The sequence below is a fragment of the Mycteria americana genome, chromosome 7, assembly GCF_035582795.1.
Source record: "Mycteria americana isolate JAX WOST 10 ecotype Jacksonville Zoo and Gardens chromosome 7, USCA_MyAme_1.0, whole genome shotgun sequence".
Classification (NCBI taxonomy): Eukaryota; Metazoa; Chordata; class Aves; order Ciconiiformes; family Ciconiidae; genus Mycteria; species Mycteria americana.
The window spans coordinates 34,307,412-34,321,810 of NC_134371.1; positions in this window are offsets into that span (position 1 = coordinate 34,307,412).

Genomic DNA, 14,399 nt, shown 5'->3' on the forward strand with positions numbered 1-14,399 from the left:
CCAGAATATTCATGCCTACTTTCTAAGTTGAATTTCTCTGATACTACCTTAAAATGTAATTTCTCCTGAAAGGAGAAAATTTTCTCCTGGAGGGCTCTAAAAGTCTGCAGTGATTTTATTTCTGAGCAACATAGCTAGCACTGTCTCAGCAGCAATCCTTTCATAGTGGTACTCTAGTCTCTCTATATATGCGATGAATGGAAACCTCAGGCAGCAATGGCTTCAATGTATTCTGTAACTCAATCTTTTGGTTTATTATCCATATCTTCAAGAGAAAAAGATTTAAACTGTTCACATCAGAAATCCCATCTTTAATATTATAAACCCTCTAGTCTCCCTTGGGGAGAAGCTGTAGCTTGTGAATGTGTTTGCCAAGTCTTCTAAAGACGTGAGGTACAGTTACAATTTAGATACTCATGAGCATTGTCCTGACTGAATAAATTACAATTTAGGCTTATTACCCATATCAGCTAGAGAAAACATTTGTGAATGAACATGGGATTGCAAGAGCATTATTAGCACAAAGGTAAGCTCTTCCTGCTATCCCATTTAGCTGATTTCCCTCTCTGCAAATAAAATGTTTATGTGCTTCATACAAATTATTTGATCCAACAGTATCATTAGCATTTAACAAAATAGCATCAGTAATCATGGGGTTTTTTCTGCAAATTCTCTCTCTATATATGTGTATTAAATGTGTTTGTTAACAGCTCAGATGAAAAAATAGAGTACAAGTACTCAGTCTCCAATGCTACACTACTAAAAACAATTCAGCTATTGGAGTGGGGTTAGTAAAAGAACTATGAGTAGTAACCACACAGTTATGTAAACCTCTGTTTGGTGGTTCGAATTCTTCTTGAATTATTTCCATTTAAAACACACTGTCAGATTTGGTTGTACTAAGTGTCAAATTAAAATAGGTTGTGAATTCCCTAAAAGTTGCTGGTTACCAGTTCTATTCAGGAGCTTCCCTGGTTACTAGTGAACAGAAATTCCCTGTTTACTACAGAAATAAGAAATCATTGTCTTTTGGGGGGAGAGGCTGTTTCTTGAGCAAAATATTTCTGTTCAAGCATGCTTGTGTTAAAAACAAGAAATTCCTATTAAAAAAAAAACCCTTGAAAGGGAATGTATATTTTCTAAAAATCTCTCTCCTCTTCTAAGAAGAATATGATGAAAAGATATATGAGAGCTATTAAAAGACTTTTCCACAGAACTGAAAGGAAGGTGTAGTTTTTTATGTGCCATCAAATTTCCAAAAGTTGTCATTGCAGAAAAATGTTGTTTTTGATATTTCATTGATATTTCATTTTCAACTGGTTTAAGCAGTGGGTTTAGAAAAATGTTTAGAGAAATTTTGTGAACTTGCATATACATTTTATATTCTTTCATCATGATTGTTCAGCAAGTAACAAGATACTAAAAATTACATATCAGAATAATATAATAACAGTATTGGAATGAATGAATTAGACTGTGATATATTGAATATATTATGTATTTCAGATAAACATTGATACAAAAAGAAGATGTTCCTGTCAGCGCAACAGCAGCTTTTTGCTGTTTAAAAAAGTATATATTTTGACTCATTATATTATACTATGCCATTAAATCATAGTATGCACCGTTTCTATTTTATCACATAATGTAAAAAAATCATTAAATTACAGAATACTAAAAAATTACCCTATTTTAAACCACTACTTACTCATAGCTACCTAACCACAGTAGTTTCATTTTGCGAAACAATATTTTAGCAAGATCTTTCATCTGATCCAAAATAATTTAGTTTCCAGTGAGAATTTGAGTGAAATGCCATTCTGAGAAGTGTTTGTCACTCCTATGCACAAGTTATCTCCAGTAGCTGGTGAATTTTGTATGGTAGCTTTCCATATACCTTAGGGTATTGCCTTGCAGAGCTGCCGCTATACGCTTTGGTTTAGACATATCCTGAAGTACATAAAATGCATTCTTAATTTTAAGGTTTCTTGATCAAGAGAGAGCCTTTCAACTTTATTAAATCATGCACTTCTATATTAACAAGACTTACAGGTTTTATGCTTTAGGTCTGATTGAAAATACTTCAAAGTCAACAGGTGTCATTTCATCGACTTTAAGTGGGATTGGATCACACCCTGGGCAAAGTAAATGGACTTGAATTCAATATGGTAATTTTTTCTTACGGTTTTTTTTTAGATCTTTAGATAATTTTCACTTACTGTATTTCAAGTTATGTGTGCTGAAAAGACAAAGTGATAGTAATTTTTTATTCATTTCTCTGTGTTCCATGATTGTATCCTAACTCTTCTGTTGGGCTTCCATTCTTCAAGGTTTCATTGGGATTTGTAGTAATGCATGACTGGCATGGTTTGGGGGGTTTTTGTTTGTTTTGTTTTTTCAGTCATAGGATTTTATAACGGAAAGGTTTATAATGGAATAGTTTGAAAAAGTTTTCTTGCCCTTTATAATTAATGTCCTGTGATTTATGAGTAACTCAAGGGAAAGTATATAAATAAAGAAGACAGCATTTTATGGAAAGTTCACACTCTGGCTTTCCTGTTTTAGAATGCTGATAAGGGTATCGAAAGAATGATGGATGCTGCATAATAGGTAACAGAAGTTTGTTGTGAATTGAAAAACGTGCACATGTTTACAAAATTAGTATCACTAAGTCTATAATATATAGTTATTTATTAACTGACTCAATGTGAAGTTATCTTGTTGAGAAAGGAAACAAAAACATGTTTAATTGCAGGTGAAAATGTAAGTTCCTTTAGTAAGAAATATGAGGGTTTTTTACTTTTTTTACTTTTTTTTACTTTTCTTTGGACCTTTACATTGAAGGGGACATTCAACTTGTAACTGCTCAACAGAGGTAATTTGTGACCAAGGAATGATCTCGCATGAAGAGTAATAAGGCCCAATTGCAGAAAGGATTAAACTAGTTGGAAGCAGGCATGCCAGAGGCAGAAGGACTCCCTGTAAGGGAGTGAAGTTTCCCTTGGTGATGAGATAAGAAACAGCCTCAGCATTGTCTTGTAGCCATCCTGGAATATGTGCACTCAGGGGGCAACTTTGGGCAGCAGGGCTGGGCTGGGGGGTGGACTCAAGGCTGGGTGAAGGCACCCCATACTCCCAGTATTGGTGCTGGTGCAAGCGTATAGAAGCTATTGGCTCATGATGCGTCTTTGCAGCCTCCTTGTTGAACCACTTATGTCAGTAGTACTCTGTTCAAGGCATTGTTTGGGGTTTTTTTTTTTTCTGTCTTTTGAGTTTTTTTATATTTAAACACATTTTTTATATTTAAATGAAAAGCGATTATTTCTGGAGTTTAATGTATGTATAGGATTTCAGGAGCACAACTCAGGATCAAAACTTGAAGTTGTTGTTACTGAGATGTTTAGTATTCATTTCAACCAGTGTGGAAACCTCTATGAAACAGTTCTAGTCTCTGTTCTTAGGATCACTCACACTAATCTTTGTGGAGGTATTTTTTAGTAATTTTATTTTGACTATGTATATTCCTTAGCACATGATTTCTTTAAGCAATCAATCCAGAGAATACAGAACATAGGTTATTAAAAAAATATTACTCAAACTAAACAAGGAAAATAGTCTGGAAAAGTAAAATTAAGAAAAGTGTGTAATTTGGTTAGGTTCTTATTAATTTATAATGGTAAATTTCTAATTTTAACATATATTTGTTTAGTAGGATTTCTTTTTGACACAGTTAAAAAGAAGAGCGTTTTTTATTTCAGATTTTTTAATTAAAAATAATGTTTTTTTAAGTAAAACAAATGCTCTCATTTCAGCTATAATACAAGTGGTTCTTTTATATTACAATGCACAAAGTATTAGTTTCCTCTGGCTTTGTGTTTTATGACTAGATTTTTCAGCATCCACAGTAGGTGTAACCTCTGAGTGAAACTTACTAATTAGGATGAAAATTCCTGATATAATTCTTTTATATGGATTCTTTGGTGTCTAATACAGTGGTCTTCTTCAATAAGGCAGTACTTCATTTTCTGTCTTCTGTCTTGCCACCTATTTTAGCAAGAATTTAATACTCTACTCTTTCTGCCAAAAACTGCTTAAGGTTGGCCAACAGATTATAATATTTTATGGACAAGGGAAGTCATAAACATCTACATGCAAAGGAACAGCGTAGTGAAATAGGTACATTTCCTGAGAGAAGAAACAACAACACTAATTTTAAGATTTGAAAATGTTTCTCCATCTTCACCTCTTGATCCTCTCGATGAGGATTTAAATGAGTAAGCGAAAAAATAAAAGAACAAAAAATGAAGCTTTCTTTTAACTGACTGTCATTTAAAAAAAAAAACACAACAATTTAAAAAAACCCACAACCTATCATTTTTCCCTCTAAGTAGAAGCAGGGGGGGGGGTTATTTAATTTTGTTTTGTTTTCTTCAGCTTTATTTGACAGAATCACTATTAATGTGTTTAAATAAAATTCTAAATGAAAAAGCAAAAAAAAAATTTCCTACACTAATGCTTATACCATAGCATCATGGTGACATCTAGGAATCTACAAGGTCTTTGCAAAAATATGTATGAACACACTGAAGCTTCCTAGCAATCAGAGGTTAAAGGCATAATGCACATGTGTATTGCCTTTTAATTTCATTTATTCATTAGTTGATCTTAGGTAATGAAGGAACAATAGATGCAGTAGTTAATAAATTATACCTGTGGAAATTTTTATATTTTTCTCATTTAGCTATGTCTCCCAGGAAAAGTTTATGCTATAGGAGTGTAGAACCACATGACACTCATTAGGATTGCTTGCCTTGTGGACTGAGTAGGTGCCTTGTCATTGTAACTTGAGTCATTGTGTGACTAAGTTACAACAAGGAAAGTGGGAAGACCTACAGACCAAACTTTCCTGCTTGCTGGCAAGGAGGAAACAGTTGATGATAAGACAAATTAGAATCCAGAAATTAGCCATTCCTATGCTCAAGGCTACCACTTGAGTCTCGTTGGGTATGTTAAAAAGTAGTGGACATCACTTGTCCTAACACTGTCCAAATACTAGAAAAGCTATAAGAGTTCTAGATTCTCCTTCAGGGTCCAGACGCTTACAGGTTTGGCCTGTAGTGCCCTATCTCTGTTAGGGTACTAAGCTTTTTGCTTGGTTTAGACTCTCCTGCTTATTTTCCATTTAACACAGAGCTTCTATCTAATGCTCTTTTTAGCCAAGTAAGGATTATTTTTTATAGGAATAAAGCTTTTGGTTGCTGTTACAATATTTAAGATTTGTGTAATAAGATTATACAGACTTTATTCAAAATGGTCCACAAAGAAAGATGTTTAAAATGCGAGGAAGTTTTCAAAGTTAAGCATTAGAGTTCCATTCCTGATTTCATACTTCTTCAGCAAAAGAGGAACTTGAAGTTACTTGGCTTTATAGTACTCTAATTTCTGTTTCTCTGTTTCTCTCATTGTAGTACTATCCTGCTTTTTCTCAAAATCAGGATCTTTACCAAATCCATACCGAACAAACTCTAAATCAAATTTCTCTTTACAGGAAAAAAATACAGAATATTTGCTTGCCCAGAGCACTGTTCAATAGTGATAGCACTTTACTTAATAGGTATGGACAACTGCATTTTCTAATGCAGTACCAGGCAAATATTGATCTCTCACCGTAAACAAAATTCAATGAAATTTTCATTGAACAGAATACATATAAACTAAGATACTAGCACTGTAGAAAGTCTCTGGCTTTAGTGGACTCCTTTTGAGAAAAAAGAGATCCAGTAATGCGTGATAGCTGCAACAGGAAACATTTCAAGGTTCCATCAATAGAGAACTTTTCTCCTTTTGAATGCTGCATATATGTGCTTTAATCACTAGCACCAACATCACTGATGCCTCATCCTGCTGCCTTAATTTAATCTCTCCTTCATTCAGGACTTTGAAAATATGTGTGGACTCTACCACAGTACCTCAGCATCTTACCACATCTCAAACACATCTACCACATCTCAACACCAACACACTTGTGCTTTGGCTTCATATCACTTCTGTGAAGGAACATTTTTTTTCCATTTCAGGTATCTCATTCTCTGAGTCAGAAAGTCATCCTGGTCTCATGGAGTATGCACACACTTCCCATTAGCTCCAGTGCGTGTATTTGAACTTGAATATAGCCTCCCATGTCATCCTGCTTACTTTTGCCTTAGTATTGTCTGCATCATAACTGATTCGACAGGTGTTTGGTAAGGTGCTTCAGGCCCAGGAGAGACTGCTGGTAATCCACACCTCATTTTTCCAGGCAGCTGGAGTGTAACAAACCAAATCTACAGCTAATAGCAGAAAAGGTATAGGGAACTGGCCAGGAAATCCAAGAGCATACTTCACAAATGCCTACTTTCTTTTGTAAAAACAATCCTCTTGCTTCACATTGAAATGAAAAAGAAATACCAAGCTGAATTTATGACAACAAACAAAGCCAAAACCCCCCAAAATAACGTGCAAGCAACTGGTTAGGAGGCCTAATAAGTGTAGAAATGATACCTTTCTTTTGTTAGAGAGTGATTGTTAACTGCCGTACCAACTAACCTGATCACCAAAGGAATGTATTTGTTAGCATAGCTTATACTAGTTCCCTGCATAAAATGGGTTAACTATTAAATATTCACTCTTTTTTTCAGTCACATTCTTTACTCACACTGTTATTTTCTAGCAAAGATGCACTTGACATGGAAATTATTTTTCACACTCTTGTTTGACATACTTATGCTGGCAAAACCTTCAAGCATAGCTCAAACCAGAAAAGCACTGGAGAATATTCCCTGAGCAAAGTGTAACTGAAAAGAAAATTAATAACCCTTCTTTAGATAAATTCAACAGAGGACAAGAATTCAATATTTTTCAGTGGAACAGCTAAAGGAGTGATTCAATGCCTTTATGCTATTCAAGGACCTTTAAAATAGCTAATTAATTATTGTTTAGTAAAAGCCAATGCAAGTAGCTCACTGCCTTTAAAGAAAATCTTCACATGTGCTGACAGAAACAGAAATTCCCTCACAGCCCAACCCTATGGTTTCTGTTCAAACAAAGTGCCACTTGACTTAAAAGGCAAATAAGAAATACTCTCACCCCTGTGTTTGGTATAAGAAGGAGCAATATTTCACAAGGTATGTTAAAGCAGCTCCCAGTTCCTTGTGCAATATTTCTGACATATGGTATTTCAATGTGATGTTTCCGTTGGCATTCTAACCCTTCAGCCAGCCATGAAAAACTGAAAAATGACTTTGTCTAACTGACATGACAAATACAGATCTACAGAATCAGCCTTCAGCAAGAGTCAATGATCATAAATTCCACGTTTCCATTGTCTCCTTGAAAAATTTGTGGTGTAGTTTGGCTTACTTTTTAAATGAATGCTGAACATATGTCGTCAGCAGAAGGATTCCACAACTCTGTAAGCAATAACACTTTTTTTTAGATCCTGAAGATTTGTCCCACTGGGAAGGTTTGCAGTTTTACAGAACCTGGTTGGACAACAATTTATTATTTTAAGCTCTCTATTGAATTTTTATTGTGTTTTAGTTACTTATGATTTATTCTATACCATCTAGAAACGTGCTTCTAGAAGATGCTGCTAGACCAGAGCCATACTGTGCAAAGCAGTATGGAAGTTTCAAACTGTACATATCCTAAGATCTTTACACTATAAAGATAAAATAAGAAGCAGGAATTAAATACACATGAAAATAGGATGGGATTTTCCTTTGTCAGAAAAAGGGGAAAAAAAACCAAAAACCAAACAAAACCAGGAATACTCCTAGATTTCACTTCCCGTCTCTCCTATAATCATATTCATAATCTATCTAAATCAAATCACTTAGCCCCTTCATGCTTCACTCCTCTATGTATGATCAGGAATAATGGATTTTTCTCTGTCCCAACTGTGTATTTACCGTAGGGAGGAAGGAAGCTCTAAGGATTTTGGTCTTTTTACTAACCCTCCTCTTCCTCTGCAGTGATGCAGGAAACTCACTCATTCCCTCTGACTCCTTTAATATCACACATGAGCAAGGAGAAGCTGGGAAGAATTTGCAAGATACTCAAAACCAGAGAGTATGTGCTTCTCCCCATCAACAGGTCTGCAATATTGAGGCATACTGACATCACCATAATAAAGTGGAAGATAAGGCTCCGCCTCTCACAGACTGGGCTGGCTGAAGATCTTGGTCTTTTCTGATCTCACCAATTAACTCCACATCTGCCTTATAGGTTTTGCCCTATAACTGCTACCTTGACTGATCCTTTTAGGGACTGCAAGTATAAAAGTATACAATTCTTTATATCCTCATCTTCACATATTCTTTGCCTTCATCATCACACTCATTATCTGATTTCACAGAATCACAGAATCGTATAGGTTGGAAAAGAACTTTAAGATCAGCGAGTCCAACTGTAAACTTAACACTACCAAGACCACCACTATACCATGTCCATAAGCACCTCATCTACACATCTTTTAAATACTTCCAGGGATGGTGACTCAACCACTTCCCTGTGCAGCCTGTTCCAATGCTTGATAAACCTTTCAATGAAGTAAAATTTCCTAATATCCAGTCTAAACCTCCCCTGGTGCAACTTGAGGCCATTTCCTCTCCTCCTATCACTTGTTACCTGGGAGAAGAGACCGACCCCCACCTCTCTACAACCTCCTTTCAGGTAGTTGTAGAGAGCAATAAGGTCTCCCCTCAGCCTCCTTTTCTCCAGGCTAAACAACCCCAGTTCCCTCAGCCGCTCCTCATAAGACTTATGCTCTAGACCCTTCACCAGCTTTGTTGCTCTTCTTTGGATATGCTCCAGCACCTCAATGTCTTTCTTGTAGTGAGGGGCCTAAAACTGAACACAGTATTTGAAGTGTAGCCTCACCAGAGCCGAGTACAGGGACATGATCACTTCCCTGGTCCTGCTGGCCACTATTTCTGATACAAGCCACGATGTTACTAGCCTTCTTTGCCACCTGGGCACACTGCTGGCTCATATTCAGGCGTCTGTCAACCAATGCTCCCAGGTCCTTCTCTGCTGGGCAGCTTTCCAGCCACCCTTCCCCAAGCCTGTGGCGTTGCATGGGGTTGTTGTGGCCCAAGTGCAGGACCTCGCACTTACCCTTGTTGAACCTCATACAATTAGCCCCAGCCCATCAATCCAGCTTGTCCAGGTCCCTCTGTAGAGCTTTCCTACCCTCAAGCAGATCAACACTCCCGCACAACTTGGTGTCATCTGCAATCTTACTGAAGGTGCACTTGATCCCTTCGTCCAGATCATCAATAAAGATGTTAAACAGGACTGGCCCCAACACAGAGCCCCGGGGGACACCACTTGTGACCGGCCGCCAGCTGGAGTAAACTCCATTCACCACCACTCTTTGGGCCCGGCCATCCAGCCAATTCTTTACCCAGCGAAGAGCACACCCATCCAAGCCATGAGCAGCCAGTTTCTCCAGGAGAATGCTGTGGGAAACCGTGTCAAAGGCTTTACTGAAGTCTGGATAGACAACATCCACAGCCTTCCCCTCATCCACTAGGCGGGTCACCTTGTTGTAGAAGGAGATCAGGTTGGTCAAGCAGGACCTGCCTTTCCTAAACCCATGCTGGCTGGGCTTGATCCCTTGGTTATCCTCTACATGCCGTGTGATGGCACTCAAGATGATCTGCTCCATCAGCTTTCCCGGTACCAAGGTCAGGCTGACAGGCCTGTAGTTCCCCGGGTCCTCCTTCCGGCCCTTCTTGTAGATGGGTGTCTCATTTGCTAATCTCCAGTCAACTGGGACCTCCCCACTTAGCCAGGACTGCTGGCAAATGATGGAAAGGGGCTTGGTGAGCACATCTGCCAGTTCCTTCAGTACTCTCGGGTGGATCTCATCAGGCCCCATAGACTTGTGAGTGTCTAAGTGGTGCAGCAGGTCACTAACCATTTCCCCCTGGATTATGGGGGCTCCATTCTGGTCCCTTGCTCTATCTTCTGACTCGGGGGCCTGGGTACCCAGAGAACAACTGGCCCTACTATTAAAGACTGAGGCAAAGAAGGCATTAAGTACCTCAGCCTTTTCCTCATTCTTGGTCACTGTGTTCCCTCCCCCATCTACTAGGGGCTGGAGATTCTCCTTAGCTCTCCTTTTGCTGCTAATGTATTTGAAGAAGTGTTTTTTGTTGTCTTTTATGGCAGTAGCCAGATTGAGCTCTAGCTCAGTTTTGGCCCTTCTAATTTTCTCCCTGCACAACTTCGCTACACCTTTGTAGTCCTCCTGAGTTTGAGTCTTGCTTGCCCCTTCTTCCAAAGGTCGTAGACTCTCCTCTTTTTCCTGAGTTCTAGCCAAAGCTCTCTATTCAGCCAGGCCGGTCTTCTTCCCCCCCCCGACTCATCTTTCGACACCTGGGGACAGCCTGCTCTTGTGCCTTTAGGACTTCCTCCTGAAAGAATGTCCAGCCTTCCTGGACTCCTTTGCCCTTTAGGGCTGCCTCCCAGGGGACTCTGTCAACCAGTCTCCTAAACAGGCCAACGTCTGCCCTCCAGAAGTCTAAGGTGGCAGTTTTGCTGACCCTCCTCCTCGCTTCTCCAAGTACCAAAAACTCTATCATTTCATGATCGCTCTGCCCAAGACGGCCTCCAACCATCACATGGCTCACAAGCCCTTCTCTGTTTGTGAACAAGAGGTCCAGCAGGGCACCTTCCCTAGTTGGCTCACTCACCAGCTGTGTCAGGAAGTTCTCTGCGACACACTCCAGGAACCTCCTAGACTGTTTCCTCTCTGCCGTATTGTATTTCCAGCAGACATCTGGTAGGTTGAAGTCCCGCACAAGAACAAGGGCTAGCAATCGTGAGGCTTCTCCCAGCTGCTTATAGAATAGTTCATCTGTCTCCTCATCCTGGTTGGGTGGTCTGTAACAGACTCCCACCACAATATCTGCCTTGTTGGCCTTCCCCCTGATTCTTACGCATAGACACTCCACCCTATCGTCACCATCATCAAGCTGTAAACTATCCAGACACTCCCTAACATACAGGGCTACCTCACCGCCTCTCCTGCCTTGCCTGTCCCTCCTGAAGAGTTTATAGCCATCCATTGCCGCACTCCAGTTGTGCGAGTCATCCCACCATGTTTCCGTGATGGCAACTATATCATAGTTTCTTCCCTAGTCATTCATTTTCATCTCTCCTTGTAATCCAGGAGGGCACCATTTAGTTTTGTTCTGCAGTCAGGTAAAGTGGGGGATCCTGACCCAGGTCTTTAATAAGAGCTAGTCCATTAGCTCTTATTAAAGAATGTTTTATCCATTTTATACCTGTGCTCTTATATATATTTCATTTCTATAGCTCTATAAATATACATAAAATATACACATATATGTATAAATACTTACATATTTTAATAAAATAGTTTATGTATAAATAATGTATATATTATATTTAATATTTATATTTACTATTAAATTTTAAATACTATGTATTATACATATTGGTACACTCCTTTTTTATAAATATTTGTATATATGCACATATTGTATATAAGTCTATCTATGTGTATAAATAAATCTATCTATGCATAAAAAAAACTATGTACAGGTGTATATAAATGTATATATTTTTATATCTTAGCCCTTCCTGCTCCAAAGGAGGTGGGCAGCCAATCACAGAGCTGCCTGAGAATACGTGTGTTTTTGATGATGTCCAGAAATGGCCATCAGCCAACCACAGAGCAGTATCATGTTCAATGAAATGGCAGCTCCCTGCTATAAAATGATGACCAAAACAAAATGGCATTCCTGAATATGCAGGAGAAGGGCCTGATGTACTTCTGGGTAAACTCATAAGGGTGGCAAGTCCTGCTAGCCGATCACAACTCACCACATGGCTAGAAGAGCGGTGTGACTTCCAGGGTAATTGGCCCCTGAGGCTGCTGGGAGGGGGTAGGGTTTCTGCTGGAAGCTGGGAATGGGGAATGTTTGGCTTCATGCCTGGTGTATCAGTGGTAACTGAAGTACCTGAAGTCTTACGCTATTTTCCAAACTTGCCAAAGATGCTCAAACCAGTTCTTTCTATATTTCAGTACTGAAGTTCATGCTACTCATTTGTTCTTGATTCATGAAGTGGTTGATTATCTTTAGAAAGGCTTCTTCTGTAATGATTTCCTTTGATTTAAAACAAATCTGGTCATGACCTTCTCTCTCTGTGTGTGTGTTTTTAGATTAAAAGCAACAGTTCACTGAATAGTAATTTTACCAAATCAAGGAAACACATTTAAAATACCCATTTCATGGAGCTGTTTTCTGTGCAGTTATTCACATAGAATCCATTATCCAGGATAGACCTAAAGAGATCAAGAAAAAATTTCAGGGCCATATTAGAAAAGGTACAGCAATCTCGACTATTTAAGATGCGAACACATTTTTAATGTTATCAGTGCCAGTCCTTTGTTGTGAAAGGCATCTCTACTGTTCCTGAGAGTTACAGACCTGTCACTGAGTTGCACTGATCACAGCAGGGAAAAAACAGTAAAAAGGGTGAGGGGGAGAGAATAGTTAGGTTCACTGAGAAAAAAATAACTATATTGTAGGCAAAGGACAGGATTAAACTGGAAAAGCAAGGAGTCAATCAATAAACCAGCCATACAGAAATACAGCTAGTTAGCAGCTAACTCACCAATTATGATTCAGGACTCAAAGCATTTTGTGGAATGGATATCTATTTAGTGTAACTTTTATTAGTTGTATTACTTATTTATGGGTTTGATTAGTTGGGAAGGGTGCAAGTATTTGATCTCTACTTTTTTCTAACTATATCCTGCTTAACTTGACATCTTATGCTCTCTGTCCTGGTTTCGGCTGGGATAGAGTTAATTTTCTTCCTAGTAGCCGGTATAGTGCTGTGCTTTGGATTTTAGTATAAGAATAATATTGATAACACGCTGATGTTTTGGCTGTCGCTAAGAGGTGTTTACATTGGTCAAGGACTTTCCCCCCCTTCAGCTCCCCATGCTCTGCCAGGTGCCCAAGAAATGGGAGGGGGCACAGCCAGGATAATTGATCCAAACTGACCAAAGGGCTATTCCATACCATATGATGTCATGCCCAGTATGTAAACTGGGGGGAGTTGGCCGGGGCCGGGGGGTAGCGATCACTGCTTGGGGACTGGCTGGGCGTCAGTCGGCGGGTGGTGAGCGGTTGTATTTTTTTTTTTTTAATATATTTGTTCCCCTTTTTTTCCCTCCCTTGGGTTTTGTTCCTCTCTCTCTCGTTGTTTTTTTCCCTCTCATTATAATTAATTATTATTATTACTATTATTTTGTTCCAATTATTAAACTGTTCTTATCTCAACCCACGAGTTTTCTTACTTTTGCTCTTTCGATTCTCTCCCCCATCCCACCGGCAGGGGGGAAGTGAGCGAGCGGCTGCGTGGTGCTTGGCTGTCGGCTGGGGCTTAACCACGACATTTCTGATGAGCTGTTCTCTCTTCCACATAGCTTCTAGGTGAGATAGGAAAATGCATAGGAAAATAATTTTGGTTTCTTAATGAGGAAGTTATAACTGTATGTAAAACTAGCCAGTTTATAATGAAATTATGGAATAAAAACCATGCATTTTTCCTAGTGGGTTAGAAAAGTACTAATTTTACTTTTTCCATATATTCAAATATTGGAATTTTTCAAGTTGTTAGACTCTGCAAGGAGTAGACAGCCACGTGGATGGTGGTTTTTCCTTCTACCCATGAAAAAACCAAAATCATAAGACCAAAAATGGTAACAATAGTAAAACAGACTATTTCCCACTGTGAACTGTTAGGGCCCTTTATAAAGATTATTTTTAAAACAAGTTTTTAAAGCTTGGAAAGATTCAATTCTACCCCTCTCTCACAAGTAATGAAAAAATAAAATACATTGCTTAAACCTTGCTAGTGATTTTTGTGAGCCAGGAAAATGCAGAAATATTGTTCTACAGAAATGGGTAGGCAGAATAGTCATCATTCTGGTAGCTGGTGAGTATTGGTTTTGCTGAGGGCTGTAAAATACTATTAAGCTTATTTCTTCTGAAGAAAGAATATTTAAAAGAAAAGAAGGATCAGTACCTACGCAGGGGAAAATAATGGTTCTCGACAGCAGCAATAAAGCAAAGATCACACCAACAAAGTACTGGAAAAAATCTACAAGTAGGAAAAAGATATACTAAAGAGAAAGTAATTGCAAATAAAAATTTAACCAGAAACTGCGATAACTAGAAAACATTTTCAATGATGCTTGCTCTGAAAATATATTTCGTCAAGATCTGTCCTTGAAATGAGTTGTCTGATCAATGCTAGAAATCAAAAATTACTAGGATTGGCAAACTGGTGCTTATTTTACTTCAGGAACTAGT